This window comes from Canis lupus, chromosome 17 (genome assembly GCF_048164855.1).
Source record: "Canis lupus baileyi chromosome 17, mCanLup2.hap1, whole genome shotgun sequence".
Lineage (NCBI taxonomy): Eukaryota > Metazoa > Chordata > Mammalia > Carnivora > Canidae > Canis > Canis lupus.
Genome location: NC_132854.1, coordinates 49,403,242 through 49,422,892, shown reverse-complemented (window position 1 = coordinate 49,422,892; position 19,651 = coordinate 49,403,242). Strand labels below are relative to the sequence as shown.

At 33.7% G+C, this 19,651-nt stretch overlaps 1 long non-coding RNA gene across 3 annotated transcripts in view; it reads right to left on the bottom strand.

Annotated features, from left to right (window-relative positions):
- Positions 1-1,021: 1,021 nt before the first annotated feature.
- LOC140608074 (uncharacterized) overlaps positions 1,022-19,651 on the bottom strand; it is a 74,512-nt gene continuing 55,882 nt past the window's right edge. For all 3 annotated transcript variants that reach the window (XR_012010043.1, XR_012010042.1, XR_012010047.1), the window contains one exon: positions 1,022-1,327. This is a non-coding gene — a long non-coding RNA (uncharacterized lncRNA). The remainder of the gene's footprint in view (positions 1,328-19,651) is intronic.

The window sequence follows — 19,651 nt, the reverse complement described above, 5'->3', positions numbered from 1 at the left end:
AATTGTTTTTGAGTGGCTGGCTTCTATCTATACAAAGTAGAGTATTTTACAATACCTGGCAGTAGAGATGACTTCTTCCAAATGAGGAACTTGTTATATGTTTCATCTTCAAATCAATACATCATCTTATGAATGGGAATCGAAACCACCTAACTGTATCAGCATGAACATAGGTTTCTTATTTTAAGTGTATAAAGAGACTATTGTTATTCTTTTGAGAAAAATCATGCTGTGCAGTTTTTCTGTATATGTTTTAGAAGCATATGAAGCATGCTGCCAGGACTGTTCTATTTCAAAGCCTGATTCACTTTGTAAATGTTATAACTGGCCATATTAATGGGCTTGGGGTGGATGTGGATGTTGGGGGTGTTGCAAAGATAATAAAGGGGCTCTGATGAATTAAGTATATGTGTTCCTGTGGGGCGATGGAAATAGAATAGAATCATAATGAAATTTCAACCCTGCAGCTGTATTTCACCTGAAACATTCTGTTCATAGGATTTTTCTCTTCCTTAGGCTTCTAACTAGCTGAGAGGAATATAGAAGATAAGCTTCTCTGAGACAGAAACTCTAATTTTCAATGAATAAACTTATTCTCCTATATAGGTATATATAAAAAATAAACATTTTGCTTTTCAAAAGTTAAGTACCTTACTTAGCAATATTTTATGTAACAGTATGCAGCACATATTTTAGCATGTGTAATGATCCTTTTAATATAGAGAGAATTATGTGTAGCAGTATCCGAATTGTTTCCCAGGGAAAATACCAAAACTTATTCTCTACTAATTTTTATGTGTTCCTTCATAATAAAAACTATTTTGCAGTTCTTTCATCTGATAATTTAATGTTTATGATACAAACTATGAGGACTTGGTTTGAGGGATGTGGTTAAAAGTTACATAAGGAATAAAATGTCTTAGATTAAAATATTTAAAATAATTGTTGATCACTACCTAATTAGAAATACCATTATGGAATATCATATCAAAGTCACAAAACCCCCATAAAGAGCAAGCTCTTAGATAAATTGGCAGATTATGTATTTACTCCAAGTCCTTTCCTTCCTTTGCTAGAGGGATTTGTCCATCTCTACTTACTGCATATTCCCACATGACCTAGAGACTTGATCCTTATTCTCTTGTCAGTCTTTTTCATATGACTTTCTCTGGCCAGTAAAACAGGAGAGGAAGTAACTTCATACCACTTCCGAGAAGAAGCTTAAAATGCCATGTGTGTTTCTGCTAATTCTCTGGCAATTTACTCTACCGCATTAATGTCATAATCCAAATGGAGGTTTCTTTTTCATTCAGGTGTCTCCTGGATTCTGAAATGAAAACAGAACATGGAGAGAGCAGAACCCCTAGCTTGTACATAAGCAAGGAATAAAACTTCATTGTTAGGCCACTGACATTTTTTACTATAGTAAAGCTGACTAATATAGTATGTCTTGTTAAAGACTCTATTGTTTGTTTTGAAAGTAAATCAATAAGGAGTTTAAGATGAGTAGCAATTACTTCACAGTAATTCTGTGAAGTACTTCTCCAGGGCAGTGACGAAATTTAATTTTGAATTCTCAAGGTTTAATATGCGGTATGACACATAATTGGTAATTAAAAATTATCCACTGACTGATGGGTTGATCAATGAATGAATTAATGAATGTATGAGTGAATGAATGATTGATTGAATAAATGCCACACCTGAAAGTAAGTACATTATATTAGGTACTGGAGACTCAATAAGAAATAAATATCCTCAAGGAATCATAAAAGACGCAAGGAAAATTTAATGAATTAGTGAGAATATATACTGAGAAACATAGTGGTATGAAATTCAAAGATCAGAAGTCTAACTCACGGTTCATAATAGGTCTAATTAGAGACTGTTAGAGAAGAATAAGAAAATAAATTTCCAACAAACACTTTCTTGTAGTTTCCCTCCATTACAAGAATGGTATGTTCCTAATGGGGCTGCTTCAGGTTTTTAAACAATTAGTCCTTTAAATTTGAAAATATACAACACCCAATTAGAATTGAAAGCTATTAAAACTCTTTCTCAGCATCAGAAGAACAACATCCTGATTTGTTTTCACATTCCTAAACTATGTTTTTTTGTAAAAGATATAATAAAAATAATAGGAATACATTAAAATAGTCCATAAATTACATGTAATGTACAAACAATAATGTTTTCTTAGTACTGCATTCAAAATATACATTAATTCTCTGTATCTTTCAGTATAAATGATATAATTTTAACAAATACTGTGTATTTTATGTTGAGTTATTTTTACATTTTTTCTATCTCAATCAAATGTGTAGAAAACCGTATCATTACTTATGTTCACTGCATTACATGAATACTGGAATCTTCACTCAGTTGGGTAGCTAAAGGGATGCAAAACATTGTCTTGCATCCCAGAAAATCGCCTGCATTTTTGAGCTACATTATCTGCCTCAACAAACGCTGTCATTCTGCTTGGGTTTTCACTCCAAGTTGTCAGCTGCAGGGAAACCCGGATTAAACTATTCAAACTACAAAGCGGGGAAAATAATTAAAGCTGTCTGACACTAAACTTAACATGTAGACTTTAATTTGTGAAATGGTAAATATTAGCCTCTTCCTTGATCTCTACCATCTAGAACTCCCAGGGGAGAAAGCAATTGGATTCATTCGTAAAGCTTCTCTGAAGACAGGCAAGCTATAAAAATGCACTACTTTATCAGAATTCTTTGGAGATTTTATGTGTACACACTTCATTGATTATCAGTTTTCTGATGAGGCTTGCTGGAGTTTAGGAAGCTCCCTAGAAAAAGATTTTTGTTCCCTGGGAAATGAAATCATGGTCTGTTAGCTTGGAAACAACAAAATAGTGAAGGAGAAGTAATGGGATAAGTGGATTTTGCGTGTGAGGTTTAGCATCAGCCTTAGCATCAGCTGATGGACTAGTGAGGATTTCCTGACCAATAATTCAGCAATAAATTTGAGAGTGAAATTTTTCATTAAATATTCTTCACCTGTATATATGCTATATTTAGGGGGATTTCATTTCACATACATTCATAAAAACATGAATACTAAGTAACTGTAATATTTTCAACATTTGCAGATGAATATTGGATAAATGTGAATATATGATTACTTTAAAATTTTGGTAACTAAGGAATGTAATAATCTAACACATATAAAAGCAGTACACAATAGAAATCACATATGGTGTGAGTTAAAAAAGGATCATAGACTAATTTATGGAGTAGAGTATGACTGACTGTATATCACAACACAATCTTTATGTGCCTTCACTAAGCTACAAATAGTTGTATCTCTTCAGTGAACATGCAGTATAGTAAAGTTTAAGTAGTTTGAAATGCATTTCTGAGGCTTATCACTGTAACATTACTACAAAACAGGTAGGATGTCCTATACTTTTCCTCTTCCTTTAAAGTTGAAATCTATTTCATTACAGTGCTACAATTAATTTAGAATCTCTGGTTGCTGAAACAAAATACTATGCTGATTAGTTGGTTAAATCAAGAAAAATTATATAATATAAATGTAAGTATTGTCATTTGTAGGTATTAATCATATCTATTCTCTTTTCCTAATCAGTAATGCACTAAAATGATTCAGTCTCTTGGTAATGTAACTGATTTCTGTAGAAGATACACAATGAAGAACAGAAATGTGATTTTTGGAAATTTGAGATTAAAACATATACAGAAGACTTAGTTTAAAGAAAACTGACCCATAAAATAAACTATAAAACTTCAGTATTTTTCCCTTGCATTTTGAAACAGGAATAACATACCTTACTTTTGAAATAAGAGTAATGCCAAAAAAAATTAAGCTTGATATTATAGTTTTATTTTAGAGTATAGGAAAAATTACCTAAGCAAAGTTATCTATTTTTTATCCTGTTTATAGCTTGATTAATGTTTTCAGTTACAACCTATGGACTCATTATATTTGCTACTCTATTTAGCTAGCATTTTTTTAGGCTATGCCTGAGTTTTTGTTAAGTCTTAATGTAAATACATTTCAAATTTGCTTTTGCAGGTTAATCTATAATGAAAATATATTTTTTAAATTTTTTTTTAAGTTTTTTTTTTTTTTTTTTTCTTGAGAGAGAGCAAGAGTGAGAGAGAGCATAGAGGGAGAGAGCAAGGTGGACTTCCTGCTTAGCAGAGAGCCTGACGTGGTATCATGACCTGAACCAAAGGCGTACGCTTAACTGACAAGGCCACTCAGGCGCCCTTTATAAAATTCTTACTTATTTTAGAAAGAGAGAGATCACAAGCAGGAGGGGCAGCAGGAGAGGGAGAAAGAATCTCAAGTAGACTCCACACTCAAAGCTCAGAGCCTGACGTGGGGCTTCTCTCAGGGCCCTGAGATTACAACTTGAGCTGAAAGCAAGAGTCAGATTGATGGTTAAGCAACTGTACCACCTAGGCACCTCAAAAATATGTTTATATTTTAACATTCCTTGAGCTTTGATGGCATTGGATTGTATATAGAAAGCCAAACATGTGCATGTGTTACATGTATATGCTTCTCATGAAGTAATAATTATTATTTCCAGTTAAATATAAAGTGACTTATGTTTTGACTTTGAAATGCTTTTATTACAATAAATTTTCTCTGTTATTTTACTTATGACATACATTTTTACTTATTTAAGATACTGCTCTCCTAAACATTGTTTTATGCTTGAAATTATATACAGAAGACAAAAATATAACAAAGAAGTGCTGGCTCTCTCTGTATGCATATTTTTCTGGTCAGGAATTTTGATGTCATTCAAATGTGATGTCAAATAAAAAACAAATCTGCACTTAGTAAGGAGAGACTTTATTCAAAATGATATTGCAAGAGATGGGAAAGCGGCTATTGCAGTAGAGAGAAGGCTTTGACCATAAGATTTGTAAGTGTCTCAAGAGTTAGACAAAAATTGTTTTTCTTTTGGTTGCCCTACATTTTAGAGGTGGAATTAGCTTAGGATTTTTAGAAGAAATGGCTTAAAAGTGTTTGAAATATTTCCTATTTGACAATGAAAATAAGGCTTATTTAGAATCTTTCAGGTTCATCTTTTTTTAAGGTTTCATTTATTTATTTGAGACAGAAAAGAAAGAGAGAACATGAGCAGGGGCAGAGGAGCAGAGGCAGAAGGAGAGGAAGAAGGAGAAGCACTGAGCAGGGAGCCCAATGCAGGGCTCCATCCCAGGGCCCTGGGATCGTGACTTGAAGCAAAAGCAGATGCTTAACCTACTGAGCCACCAAGGCACCCCCATTCATGTTCTTTATTAAAATGATAACTATTTAATAATGTTCTTTCTCATATTGCACTCTATATGCAAATTCTCCCTCTGTTCAGCCTTTTTTGCACCCCTCTTAGAAATGTACCATATTCAATCTTGTATTATGCATATTTATGTACCAGTATTTTATTTCTTATTAGATTGCAGCACCTTGAGAATGGTGTAGTGCAAAGAAAGTTGACTTTTAGTAACTATGCATTTGTCTCGTTAATGCAGTTTCTCACCTGCTTTGAGATAATGGGAAATGGAACTAACAGGTAGTGGTAACACAGATGATGGACAATATAAAGATTTGAGATATATATAAAAAAAATTTGATCATTATATGTACACTTTGCTAGTTTTGCTCTACATTTTTTATCCACACAAAAAGTAATTTGCATTTATGTTCTAAAAGTCAGGTATTAGGACAATGGCACAGAGAGTAGTTTCAAAGATAGACAAACTGCCATGACCTATAAAATTGATATATTTGTGATTTTCAAAATTCATCATGTTCAGGGCAGCCTGGGTGGCTCAGCGGTTTAGCGCCGCCTTCAGTACAGGGCCTGATCCTGAAGACCTGGGATCGAGTCCCACGTCAGGCTCCCTGTATGGAGCCTGCTTCTCCCTCTGCCTGTGTCTCTGTCTCTGTCTCTCTGTCTCTCATGAATAAATAAATAAAATCTTAAAAAAAATTCAACATGTTCGTTCAGCTCTAAGGAATTACAAATATCTAATCATGGCAGGTAGACATTCTCTGTATGTGCATTACAATATGAAAAGAGAAGTTGCAATCAGTGCATAATAGAAAGTGCAATCTAACAGTTTTCCCAAGAAATGTTGTCTCTATTTATTTGAACCTTGTAGTTAGCACATATGAGATATTCCTTAAAGTCATCTTGATTTTATTTTTTATTCTATAAAAATTATTATTAAAGACATTTTGGTTGATCATTTATATATATGTGTATGCGTGTATGTATAAAAAAGCTTTTACATATCTAATTTTTTAAATATTTTTAATTTATTTATTAGAGACACAGAAAGAGTAAGAGAGGCAGAGACACAGGCTGAGGGAGAAGTAGGCTTCCTGCAAGGAGCCCAATGTGGGACTTGATCCCCGATCCCAGGATCATGCCCTGGGCCAAAGGCATGCTCAACCACTGAGCCACACAGGCATCCCTACATATCTGTTTTGAAGTAAATATTTTTCATTTGTATTTCTTGTGTAGTACTTAAATATTAAACATTTAGGAAATTAATACATCAATTTGAAACAATTTATATTGCATCTAGGTATAGATTTTAACATTTTACATATTTATGCCTATAGAACTTATTGAGCAATAATGACATATTTTACTGCATGTATAGCACTTCATGTATTTGATTTTACTTATCCTCACAACAACACTAACTTCATTTTTCAAATTAAGCAACTGAGGATATGGTAACTTACAATATATTTTATCTTTTGAGCCAGCTAATAAATGCCAAAGCTTGCTTGGATGCAAATCCAGGTATACCCAGTGTTCAAGTTTGTGAAAGATTTTGCACTCACATACAGGTACACTCACATATAATTTAACATGTTTATCTGACTTTATTAATACCCACATGGGTCATAAATTTTTATGTATATGTTTTGTGTGGATTTCCATGTATATAGTAGTAAAGAAAAAACATAGATTATATAGAATTATTTATATACTCATATTTTAATTGTAAAAATATGTCCATTTAACAAAATTACTTGTGGTTTTGAGTTTCCCATTTAAAAGAATACAATGCATGTTCAGAAAAAATCAGTTGGGTGGGTCATTCATTCCATTTCTATATGTATGTCACATGTCTAATACATGATAATAAAAACAAAACACTGACACTGAATAAGAAAATATGGTAGTCTTTATTTCCCAATCTTGAAATGAAAATGAAATTCAATGTTTTTTAAAGGAAACAAATTCTAATGATCTAACTGTAAAAGAAAGTTGCGCTTTATAATTTCTCTACTTTCATAACAACACATTCTGTTTGTAAATTGCTTCCTTTCTGTAGATTTGGTACTAACAATACACATTATATTTAGAAAAATCATATATTACTACTTAGAGGTGTGAATTAAAGCATATATATATTATTTGTATTCTTATAAAATGGAGTAGAAAATAATATATCAAAACAACTGCTACCCAAGCCTGCATTCCTATAGTTAATTGACTGTTAACTTTGGGGAAAAAGCAACTTTTATTATGCATGCAGATATGATGCTACTTAGAAATAAATAAAGTAGTAAGAACGTGATTTGTTTCTGTAGATTTAAATTTTAGGGCATTATTTACACGCTAGGTGGCTTTGACTGAAAATAATTTTAGATAATTGTACAATAAATAAATATAAAACTGTAATTTCATGGATGCTATTTCAAACACAATTAACATAAAACAATTATGAATATCTTTTCAAAATTAACACAGCAACTCAGGCATAGTTATCTGCAAATGCCACACTGTTATTTTCTTATTTTGTTAGTGAAAACCAATTTAAATTATACTATACAAAAATGCATGTACATTTGGAAATTTCTATCACCTGAAGAGGGTTTATATACATTTACTTAATTTGAATGTCTTTTTTTGCATAGAAAGGTCATCAGTTTATTACATTTGAAAAATAATTAGATTTTTAAACAAATTTTTTATGTTAACTTTTTATACTTTCCCTCACAAATTTATCTTAGGGATGCCAAATACAATAGTTATTTAAAGAAATTGAAACACATACAGGTATATAAACCCCTTAGTTAAGATCTGTTACAAGTGAATTTTTCAATTTTTTAAAATAGTACATGTTCTTGTGATGTATGTGTCTTATAAAATATTTTATGGGTATTTAAAATATGCTCAGTACAGTGGTAAATTTAATAAGCACAATAAGATTTTTCATGTTTAAAATATAGGACATTAGTATTTCCATATATAAAAATATATGTTTTTAATAGAAACATAAAAGAAATATAAAACAACTTATTTATGAATAATTTATCTTTTTCTCCCAGGGGAATATAAGCATAAATCTTTTAGACAAAAATAGAATATCTGTCTCTTCAGTTTCTTCTAATATTAGATTTCTTCCTACCTTTTAAGGGCAGTTTAAACACCTTGCCTCCAAAAATTCTTTTTTTTTTTCTTTTTAAGATTTATTTATTTATTCATGAGAGACACACAGAGAGAGAGGCAGAGACACAGGCAGGAGAAGCAGGCTCCCCACAGGGAGCCCAATGAGGAGCTTGATCCTGGACCCTGGGATCACGATCTGAGCCGAAGGTAGGCGCCCAACCCCTGAGCCACCCAGGTGTCCCTCTTTCAAAAATTCTTAAAAAAAAAAAAATCCATGTATTTTGTGGAATTGTAACACTTGTTTTACACACATAATTTATAAGTCTGTGCTGCTTATTCCTGCTGGTATCAACGACTCATTGTCATTTTAACCCTACTGATTGTACTAAGGCTTAAGAGTTGGCAAACTCTTGCTTTGTTAAAAAAAAAAAAAAAAAAAAGGCCAAATGGAAATAGAAAAGAATTGACTAAAAGCTTTAAACCTCTACTCTTGCTCTCTGTATTTGTACTGAATTCAGATTTAGATTTTATGACTAAGTAGAAAATAAAATAATTATATTGACCTTAAAAATATTGACAACAATTGGGACATGTGGGTGGTTCAGTTGGTTAAGCATTTATCTGGTGATTTCAGCTCAGGTCATGATCTTATGGATGGTAAGATGGAGTCCCACATTGGGCTCTAGGCTCAATGAGGAGTCTGCTTGAGAGTCTCTCCTTCTGACCCTCCCATCACTCATGAGCTTTCTCTCTCTCTCTCTCTCAAATAAATAAATCTTAAAAAAAAAAAAACATTAATGATAATCTTTGGTAAACTTGCTCTTTGTTAGGTACAGTGTTAATTCTTTGATATTCAGTTTCTCCTTTAATTGCATCAATTTAAGGGTGATTATATCTTTACAATGTCATATGTTTATTTATATTTAGATATAGAATGCAAAATAATGTATCAAAACTACTAAAAATCTGCATTGATATAGCTTATGAATACAATAATATGTAATAGTTTATATATAATGATAAATATCTAATAGTTTATGTATGTAATACTATATATACATATAGCAGTTATATATATCGTAGACATAAAGTATTATTATCTCTATTTAAGGGAATTTTTTTTTAAAGATTTTATTTATTTATTCATGAGAAACAGAGAGAGAGAGGCAGAAACACAAGCAGAGGGAGAAGCAGGCTCCATGCAGGGAGCCCGGTGCAGGACTCAATCCTGGGTCTCTAGGATCACACCCTGGGCCAAAGGCAGACACTAAACTGCTGAGCCACCAGGGATCCCCTATTTAAGGGAATTTAAAGGCATGCAGCTAGAGAACCAGAAATAGAGTATGCCTGACTTAAGTTCGCATTGCATATATACCACTACAATATATATAAACATCCCCCTCCCCGAAAAAATATTGAGTACCTACTATACTTGAAAATGTCCCAAAGCATTGTGGGAAATATACAATGATGATGGTATAAAGATGTGGTCATCAAAATCTTGCCAAAACTTTGTGAAAATTAAATCACTACATACTAACTTCAGTGACTTCAATGTCCGTCCCTCACCCAAACAAAAGGAAAACTTCTTACCCTTGCCTACCAAAACCAGTTGATAGCCCCTCTGTGAAGCCTACAGTACTTTTTCCTATAAGTGTCTTAATGCTTTCTGCCTATGTTTCCTTAACACTCAAAAATAGGGGATCTCTGGGTGGCGCAGCAGTTTGGCGCCTGCCTTTGGCCCAGGGCGCGATCCTGGAGACCCGGGATCGAATCCCACATCGGGCTCTCGGTGCATGGAGCCTGCTTCTCCCTCTGCCTGTGTCTCTGCCTCTCTCTTTCTCTCTTTCTCTCTGTGACTATCATAAATAAATAAAAAGAAAAAAACAAAAAACAAAAAAACAACACTCAAAAATATTACAAGGTTTAACACTTATTTTCTCATTATGTGTTTCCTTACCTTTATCCCTACATGATTATGAGATTCTGGAGAAGAGCTTTTCTATACATCTACATATGTGTGTATTATTATGTGCAGATTCTTACCCATTATATTAATAGTATCTTTCTAAATAATTGGGAATGTAATTAATCATTCATTATACTGTGCATTCTGTTTGAATGGTAGAAATGTTACAAAGGGAGGGAGATCAATTTAGTGTAATCAAATAAAGCCGTAAGAAATAACTGAAACAAAGATACCTTTGAAGAATAAAGTGTGGATAAATATAGAAAAAAAATGAAAGAACATCTAGACTAAGGAAGAACTGCCGTAAGAGGGGTTCCTGGGTGGCTCAGTCGGTTAAGCATCTGCCTTCAGCTCAGGTCATGATCCCGGAGTCCTGGGATCGAGCTCCACATCAGGCTCCCCGCTTAGCGGGGAGCCTTGTTCTGCTTCTCCCTCTGCCTCTCCCCCTGCTTGTGCCCTCTCTCTCTATCTTTCTCTGAAATAAATAAGCAAGTATAATTTTTTTAAAAAAAGAAAAATTACTGTAAGAATATACTTTCTGTAAGATGATTGAATGATTGATGAAAATTGAAGTTTTTCCGAAGAAGGCACTTTGTACTGAAACCTTGGGTAAATAATGAAATTGTGAGGGTCAGAAAATGAAAGGTCTTCAAAGGAAAGCAAAATAGTTTAATGAAGTTCTGGTAGATGATCAAAGTGACTAAAGAATCTATTTGATCATAAGTGTCAAATTCTAAAAGTAGTGGCTCAGGAAAATTATCTATGACAGATAAAAGAAATGCAAATCAGTAAGATTAACCTGAAGGAGTTCAATTGTTTAAGCTTGAATGTGTGTGAATCTCCACTAGGAGAATAACAATGGGCATGAAGATCAAGTTGAATCATTTTAAGGACAATTGTAAAACATATTTCAAGAACAAAAATTAAATAATCCATGACAGTTTGTATTTGGAAATTGAGAAAGAGATGACTCAAATACAGTCTATAAGGTAGAGAACTGAGGGAATGATGGCAATAATGGTCAAGAAAGATAGATGTTAATGTTTAAAACATATGTTTTAATATGTCAAGTTAAAATTTTTTTACCATTTTTAAAGAAGATTTTATTTGAGAGAGAGAGGGAGAGAGCACTAGAGCAGTAGTAGGGGGAGAAGCAGAGGGAGAGTGACAAGAAGACTCCTCACTGAGCATGGTACCCAGTGCAGAGCTCGACCTCAGGACCCTAAGATCATGCCAAAATCAAGTCAGACACTTAACCAACTGAGCCACCTAGGCAACCCCAATTTTTTTTTTTTACCATTTTAATTGAAGCACTACAGATATATAGTATCCAAAGTCCTTATAGCAATTGTATTCCTTATTTGTACTATATGAGAATTTCACTTTCCTTTTGAAAGGCATTTGCCTTCCTAAACATTTTTTCTGATACAGTTAAATTATCACTAGTTTTGAGACCTGCAGAAGCCATATTATTCAAGGAATAAGAATAAAATTAGTCCACGATTACTGACACATAATGAACTTTAGTCTATTTCTTATAATGAAGTTTAAACAGTATGTAAAAGAACATTATATATTAAAAAACTCAATATACTTGAAATTTAAGACTTTACAGTTGAATAATATCTTAACACTCAGTGAAAACTTTCTTTCTACCACTGAGCTTTTTAGAGCATTAAAAAGCAGCTGTCCAGCATTTCAAAGTATTAAAGAAGGTTATAAAGAGCTTTGGATCGCCACTGCAGCCGTTCATACATGAAATTTGAGAAGGCTTTTGTGGGCTGGATGTAGTAGGTAATTAATTTGGGAAAATTCCAGAGGTTAAGACCAGATGAGCTGTTTCACTTCTTCTGGACCTGGTGCTGCTGATAAATGGTTGAGAAGTTTTTGTTTATGGAAGAAAACTTCCATAAGAGTTCTGCTTCTCCAAGAGGAAAACTAAAAATCACTATGAAACATGGGTAAAATTTCACAACACAAATAGAATGGTTGCCATTTTGCAATGTGGATTCTTCTAAATGACAACTTTTCCACATAAATCATGGAGGTTTTAGCTCAGAGAATAAGAAACTGATTATCACAGAGCTTTAATGAGAATGATAGGGGTAAGTAAACAGTGTACAATGTACCATCAAGTTCTTTAAAGTAGTACTTAATCTAAAGTAGTACTTAATCTAAAAGACTCATAAAACTTTAATATAGAAGTCAATAATTATTGTTACTTAGGGGGGAAAAGGCATTGGCTTCAAAATTCCAATAATTTAATGTCTGCACTTGTGAGATACTAACAAAATAATGTTAAACTTCTATAGGAGACAATGCTTGCTAGTAAAAATATAATCAGTAACTCCCTATGGATGTATAGTCGAGTTCTGTAAAATTTAGCCTAATAGATAATTATGGTATATCTGTGATTTTGTCATAATAATTTTATTAGAAGTGTATTGAAAGTTCTAATGTCACATATTCTAAGAAATTTGTTTAGAAACTGCAATTAAATAATTCAGAAATAATTAATTCAGAAGACAACCCATTAAATTATAACCCTCCCCACAGGTTAACTTGGTGCCAAATGTATTGTTTAATTTATCATTCTTAGTATTTTTAGACAGCCTCAAGGCAGAGAATGAAGTAATAATAAATAGGGAATAGTGGATAATTAGAGAAGGAAATGTGGAACAAAATTACTAAGGGCTTTAGGTGAAGTTCATTATTACTATTTAATAGTGCCCAAGAGCATTCGATCAAATTATGGATCAAGTTTAAAAGTGGGCTGAATGAAATCCTTGTGGAGGAGAGTTTTCTTACTTTTTTTTTTTTCCTCAAGATTCAGTTCTGTGTTATAAAATATATATTGAAAATCTCCTTTATAAGTCATATTTTGACCAAGCTTTATGGAAAATCACTTTAGAGGAATCGTGTATGTAGATGGCGTGTTAAGTCACACATATCGGGGATAAGGGAGATTACAAAATATAAAATGAAGATGAGAGGGGGAAAAAGTAAAATCAAAGAGTCTGAGTTTGTCAACAGGCTGTGTGCCACATAGATTGAGACCATCACACGATTAAGCTGTAATGTACTTCAGGGATAACTGGTTAAGTGACATATGGTAAATATAGCCCTCAGGCCATTTAATGCATGAGGAAATCAAGCCTTTCTAACTCTTCTTTTCTTCTTTTGGCTCACTCTAGAGCATCACATTTTCATTATGAAAATTTTAAAGGTATAAATACAGATTAACTTGTTTTTCTAATTTTAATTCATTTCATTGTGTAACCCACAAATGCTAACCAGCTTATGTGTTATAGAGATATTCCTACTAGTTCCTTAAATAAAGCCAGTTTATTTAGGCAATGAGTTAGAGACGTGCAATTGCTGTATATTCTCTATAGAACTAGGGTAAGGAAATTTGAGGTTAGTGAAAAGAAAGTGTGTTAGGCCTGTTTATTCAACTATATGTTGTAGGCCAAGTGGTGTGGTTGGAAATTATATTGAGACTAATGATAATGATATTAATATTAGCAATAGCATATGCTTACTTCATGAATTCTAAGAAATCTATGCCTTATTTATATATATTTAATTTACCGGTGATTTTTATCATGGTACTAAGTAGCAGGGACTAATTCCCAAATACCAGTATGTTTTACTTATAAAGGAAATATATAGTACTAATTCAAATGTCCTCTATACTAATGATAGCAAGGTAGCTACACTATTGAACACATTCAAAGTTTATGTGAAAATGATTTCATAGTTGTTTAACCTATAGGACAAAATATATTCTTGTTACTTATTTACAATAGTAGCATTTTGGAGTATGAAGGCTCAAAAGTAAAAGAGAAAAAGGAGTTCATGATGGCATTTAACATGTATAAAATCTCAGGCTAAATTACCCACCTTTATGAACCACTTATTATTGATAATCAGGATTTTCTCAATGTGATCCAATCACCAGTTCCAAAATATTCACTTTGGACCAGGCACTCTGCTAAGATCTGGGGATAAGTAGGTTAATAAGTCTTAGAACTGCAGGGGTCCAAAATAAAGAGAAAAAGTAGATATATACTCATCAGCTTACAAAATGTATGTGATATGAAAGATATCCACAAAAGAAATCATTGAAGAGGAAAGAGGGTTTTTGGAGAGTTACAATTTGAATTAGACCTTGAAGTACTTGGTTTAGATATTTTCTTTTTTTTTTAATGTTTATATTTCTTTTTTTTAATTTTTTATTTATTTATGACAGTCACAGAGAGAGAGAGAGAGAGAGAGAGAGAGGCAGAGACACAGGCAGAGGGAGAAGCAGGCTCCATGCACCGGGAGCCCGATGTGGGATTCGATCCCGGGTCTCCGGATCGCGCCCTGGGCCAAGGCAGGTGCCAAACCGCTGCGCCACCGAGGGATCCCTAGATATTTTCTCATTGAGATAGGAACACAGACATTTCAAGAAACAGTATTAGAAAATACCCAACTCATTTGTGGCACTGGTAGTAGTCCAGTTGCTGGAGATAGGGGAGAGATTAAGTAGTGGTTAAGATTGAGGATGGAATGGTAAATTGGATCCTCCTATGGAGAATTTGAGGATCAATGCTAAAATTACCACAAAGTGTCCATTCATAATGAAAAAGTTATGGGATTATTTTAAGGGAGGAATAGCTTGACCTAGTTCCCTTTTAGGAAAAGATTGCTTTGATTTATGAAAAAAATGGATTACGAGGTAAAAAGGAGAAGCTTTAATGATTGACCATATCAATAGAAATGTGATCGTACTAGATTAGAAAACTTTGAGTCCAGTGAATAAAATTGTTTGGAGGGAAATAAGAATCATTGAAGAGAGATCTGGTAGATGTTTATTGCATTTCTTCAAGACAGAGAAGATGGCACTTTGAAGTGAATTTATAGAATCTCTCTATGTAGATTTCAGTGTATATCAGGTGGGACAGGTAACCACAAAAAAAAAATGACTTTTAGGTTTATATTGGAAGATCTGAATGGACTGGGATACAGTTTAATATGAAATTATGAACGTCTTTGGAGAATATGAAGACAGTCAAGTTTAAAAATCACGAATCTGAGGTACTTGTTAGTTATCTAGATAAAGATGGAAAGTATAGGCTTATTTGATTTTGGGTCTGAAGGAGCTAATGAAAAATATCATGTGTGGATACAATATCTTAGCAACTGTGTGTGTGTGTGTGTGTGTGTAAACTGCATTTAAGATAAAGATTGTTAGCTGAGATGAGGTCACCTAGGGAGTACAGTAGAAAACAAGAACGGAGAGGCAAACCTGAGGACCAAATTTTCGATTTTGGAGGTTGAGTAAAGGATAACATATCTGTAAAAGAAACTGAAATATGTTGATGAGGTATATAGAGGCTAAGAAAAGAAATACCGTGAAGGAGAGAATGATCAAACTTTTCAAATGTTAAGAGTTTGGGTAACAAATTTTAGCAACATGAAGGTGATGATAAAGTTTAAAAAGAGCTCAGTATACTTTTGGTAATGAAAGCAAATTGGGATATGTTGCTAGGAAAATAAGAAAGTGGAAATAGCAAATGTAGATAACATTTTCCAGATATTTGGATAAGATGAGGAATAAGATACTAGTATATGTTAGCTAGAGCAGATTTTTGGGGGCTCTGTAATGTCAATCCATATGTGCTTCTCACACAAATTAAAAGTTAATTTAGAGGTAGACACAGTAATGAAATAAATAGAATAATAATTATTTATTTTTTTAAAGATTTTTATTATTTATTCATGAGAGAGAGAGAGAGAGAGAGGGAGGGAGAGAGGCAGAGATACAGGCAGAGGGAGAAGCAGGCTCCATGCAGGGAGCCCGATGTGGGACTCGATCCTGGGACTCCAGGATTAGGCCCTGGGCTGAAGGCAGCACTAAACCGCTGAGCCACCTGGGCTGCCCTAGAATATAGATTATTATGGAACTTTTTATTATTGGTAAATTTTAAATTGGAATATATGGCTAAAGTATGCTTCCAGATGAACTTCCTAATATACTCTGCCTCACCTCAATCCACCAAAGGTTGAACTTCAAAACAAAGCTCCTGAGGACAAGCTTTAATTATCTCTATAGACACCCTTACCCCAAACTGTTGCTTGGTCTCTGTAGGGGTGGACAGGCCAGACCATGTGCTCACAACCAGTCGTAGATTGGTTTCATCCAATCAGGAAACCAGAGCAGAGACAAGCTACGAGAAAAATTACTCAGATCCAAATACGCCACCATCTATACTCAGCACTGAATATTTTTGCCTGCTATTACAAATTTTGCTCATCCAGGGCTTAGTTATCCCCTTTGGAAGAAAAGAACAGACGTCTCTCCTGGTTATCCCACTCTTAGCTCTATCAGCTGCTTTCAAGGCACAAGTTACTGCTCCTTAGTTTATTATCCTAGTTCCCAAAAGAGACAATGTAGAATCTTCTCTCCCAGAAAACAAATAATATATTAAATTAGTTCTAATTCCACTATGTGTCCAAGGCTTAAAATTCACTTCATGTTTTATTATCCATCCATCGAAAATATCTCCAACCATGCTCTTCCAGTTAGTCTAATTGTCTTCAATGAAAATAAGTGATATTATCTATGAAATGCCACCAATATAGTAGTATCTTGCATTTGAATGGACCTATTATTACCCTGAGGGAAGGAAACTCTAGTTCTTTGTTCTCCTCTGCTACTGTCTCCCCTCATTCTCTTAACACTCCTTACTTTGCCAACCCAATCAATCTAAGACAATAGGGATAAATCTGTTGTCTCACAAAGTCAGGTTTGTGGACCTATCTCGGTGAGATGGACTGTAAACTGATGCAACTGTGAGACTTTGCCACAAAAAAAGGAGAAAGTTACTTTAAGATTTGGGAAAGTGGCATTTAGGCCAAATCTAAATGAAGTAGGGTTTTGATAGACCAAAAACAAAGCTGGGCCTTGTGTAAAGGGGTCAATATGTCATTTGGATGGGAAAGTGGACCAAGGATTCTGTTCCTGTGGAAACTACAAAGCCCATTTAAATGTGGAATGTTGTGTCCAGAAAACTATTATCTGCATCTTTGCCCCTGCATTAAAAATTGAGGCTGCTGCTCTGTATCAAGATGACTTATAAACCTATGCAAGAGTGGCATGATTTATTCTCAGTGATATGTTTTCAAACCACATTTCTGCTGGTCTGATTTTCAGAGGACAGAGTTTCTCAGTGATTAAGAAATCAGTAGTCACTAAAGAAGGTGGTTGTTATGACACGTTACAGCTGCAGCAAATCCTTAGAGACATATTGTTTCATGTTAACTTTGAGCTGGCCTTGTCTGTTACTCCAGTCTAATGAATTAGGCAGTGAATTTTTACTTTCTTAGCATGTGCTAATTTTTTATTTTCTCATTATAGATTTGCTACTTATCAGGATCTCTTTGCCATTTTCTTAATTGTCAGTGGTCTTGCCTCACATATCCACATGAGCCACTCATCCTTTTTTTTTTCCAAATGTCATTGTCAATGCAGTTTTCTCATCCTATCTAAAATTTCAGCTTTTTTCTCCTAAAACATATTACCTCCTTCCCTGTATTATTTTCTTCTTAGCCCTTATCACTATATTTACTTACTGTAGGAAGCAGCCTCTAAAATGGTCCCCCATGCTCCCCACCTTCTGGTGTTCATGCCTGAGTAACTTCCTCTCCTTTAAACGTGGGCAGGACTCATTGACACACTTCTAACAAAGACAGTGTTACCTAATGCCACTTCTGAGATGAGGTTTCCAAAGAATGGTGGCTTCCATTCTCTCTCTTTGGGAAAAATAAGCTGATATTTTATGAGTAACTTTATGGTCAAGATCATATGGCAAAGAATGATGTCCCCAAAGAACAGCCAATAGACACATGAGGGAGCTCGTTATTGGAGCTTCTGATCACAGCTATGAATGAGATGTTGATAGCAGTCTTATGACACTGAGCCAGAAGCAGGCCTGAATAGCTGCACCTGGATTTGTGATCCCCAGAAACTCTAAGATAATGTATGTTTTAAATAACTCACTTTTTGGCATAATGAATTATGTAGTAGTCGTACTAGATAACTGTTACTTTTATTTAGCTTGATTACCATTTTACCAACTAGAATGTTAACCCACATAGGCAGTGATTTGGGATTTGTCTTGTTTTGTTTCCACTGTTTTTCCTTACTGCTTAGAACTGGGAATAGCATTATAATTGCATATTAACATATAATCATAAGGCATCCAGAATTTGGCACCTTGATAAGGAAGTATAATATGCAGTCTTAATAGATCTAACTTCTCATGTAATACAAGGGTTACTTGTCAGATCACATAAGGGTTTTTATCCAAAGGAAATCCATTTAACAAAATGCACAGAGAAAAGAGCAGCCTAGAATTAGCAAGTCCTTTTGACACATATGACCCACATTACATATGATGATAATGTGTTGCTTTTTACTACAAATGAAGAAATAGCACAAGAGTTCATCAACTGTACATCAATATATTCATTTTTGGAGGTTATTTAAAGAAATAAGATTTAAAACATTTTTGTAGTATCAATTTGTTGATAAATATAGCAGTTTAATAATTATATTCCTGATGAACCACAGACAGCTTCTATTCATACTGAATTCTTGCTTAGCTGTTATCTACTAATTACCAAGCAAATTGGTTTTGTAAGTTGATGTGTACTATAAAAAGAAGCATATATTTTAAAAACTATAATTTTCCCCATTCCAGTTCTGATCACTCCACTTCTCTCATTTATCATGTTTCTGTATTTGTGGGGGTAGTTTCTGGGACCACCAGTCTATTGAATTAGTCCATTGTACTATCCCTGTCCCAATATATGCTCTTTTAAAAACTTTAGTTTTATTATAAATCTTAATAACAGGACACAAGTCCTCATCCTTTACTTTTTTGAAGATAGTATTTATATATTCTTGGGTGTAAGTATGTTGGAAAGGGCTTATTAACTCCACTTCACAAAATTGTGAGTTTCATTGAGATGGATCTATAAGTCAAATTGGAAAGAAAAAAATCCTTAAAATATTGAATTTATCCTTAAATAAACTTCTTGCACATCATTTCTAGACCCTGTATACGTTTGATACTCTGCTGTTACCAATTTTAAAAAATATATTTTGCATTCTGTATTGGTAGTGAGTGAATAAAGTTGTAAATGATAAAGTCCTTTATGAAAAGAAATCTTTGATTTTGGTGTAACTAAACGTATCAAGTTTTGCCTTGTCA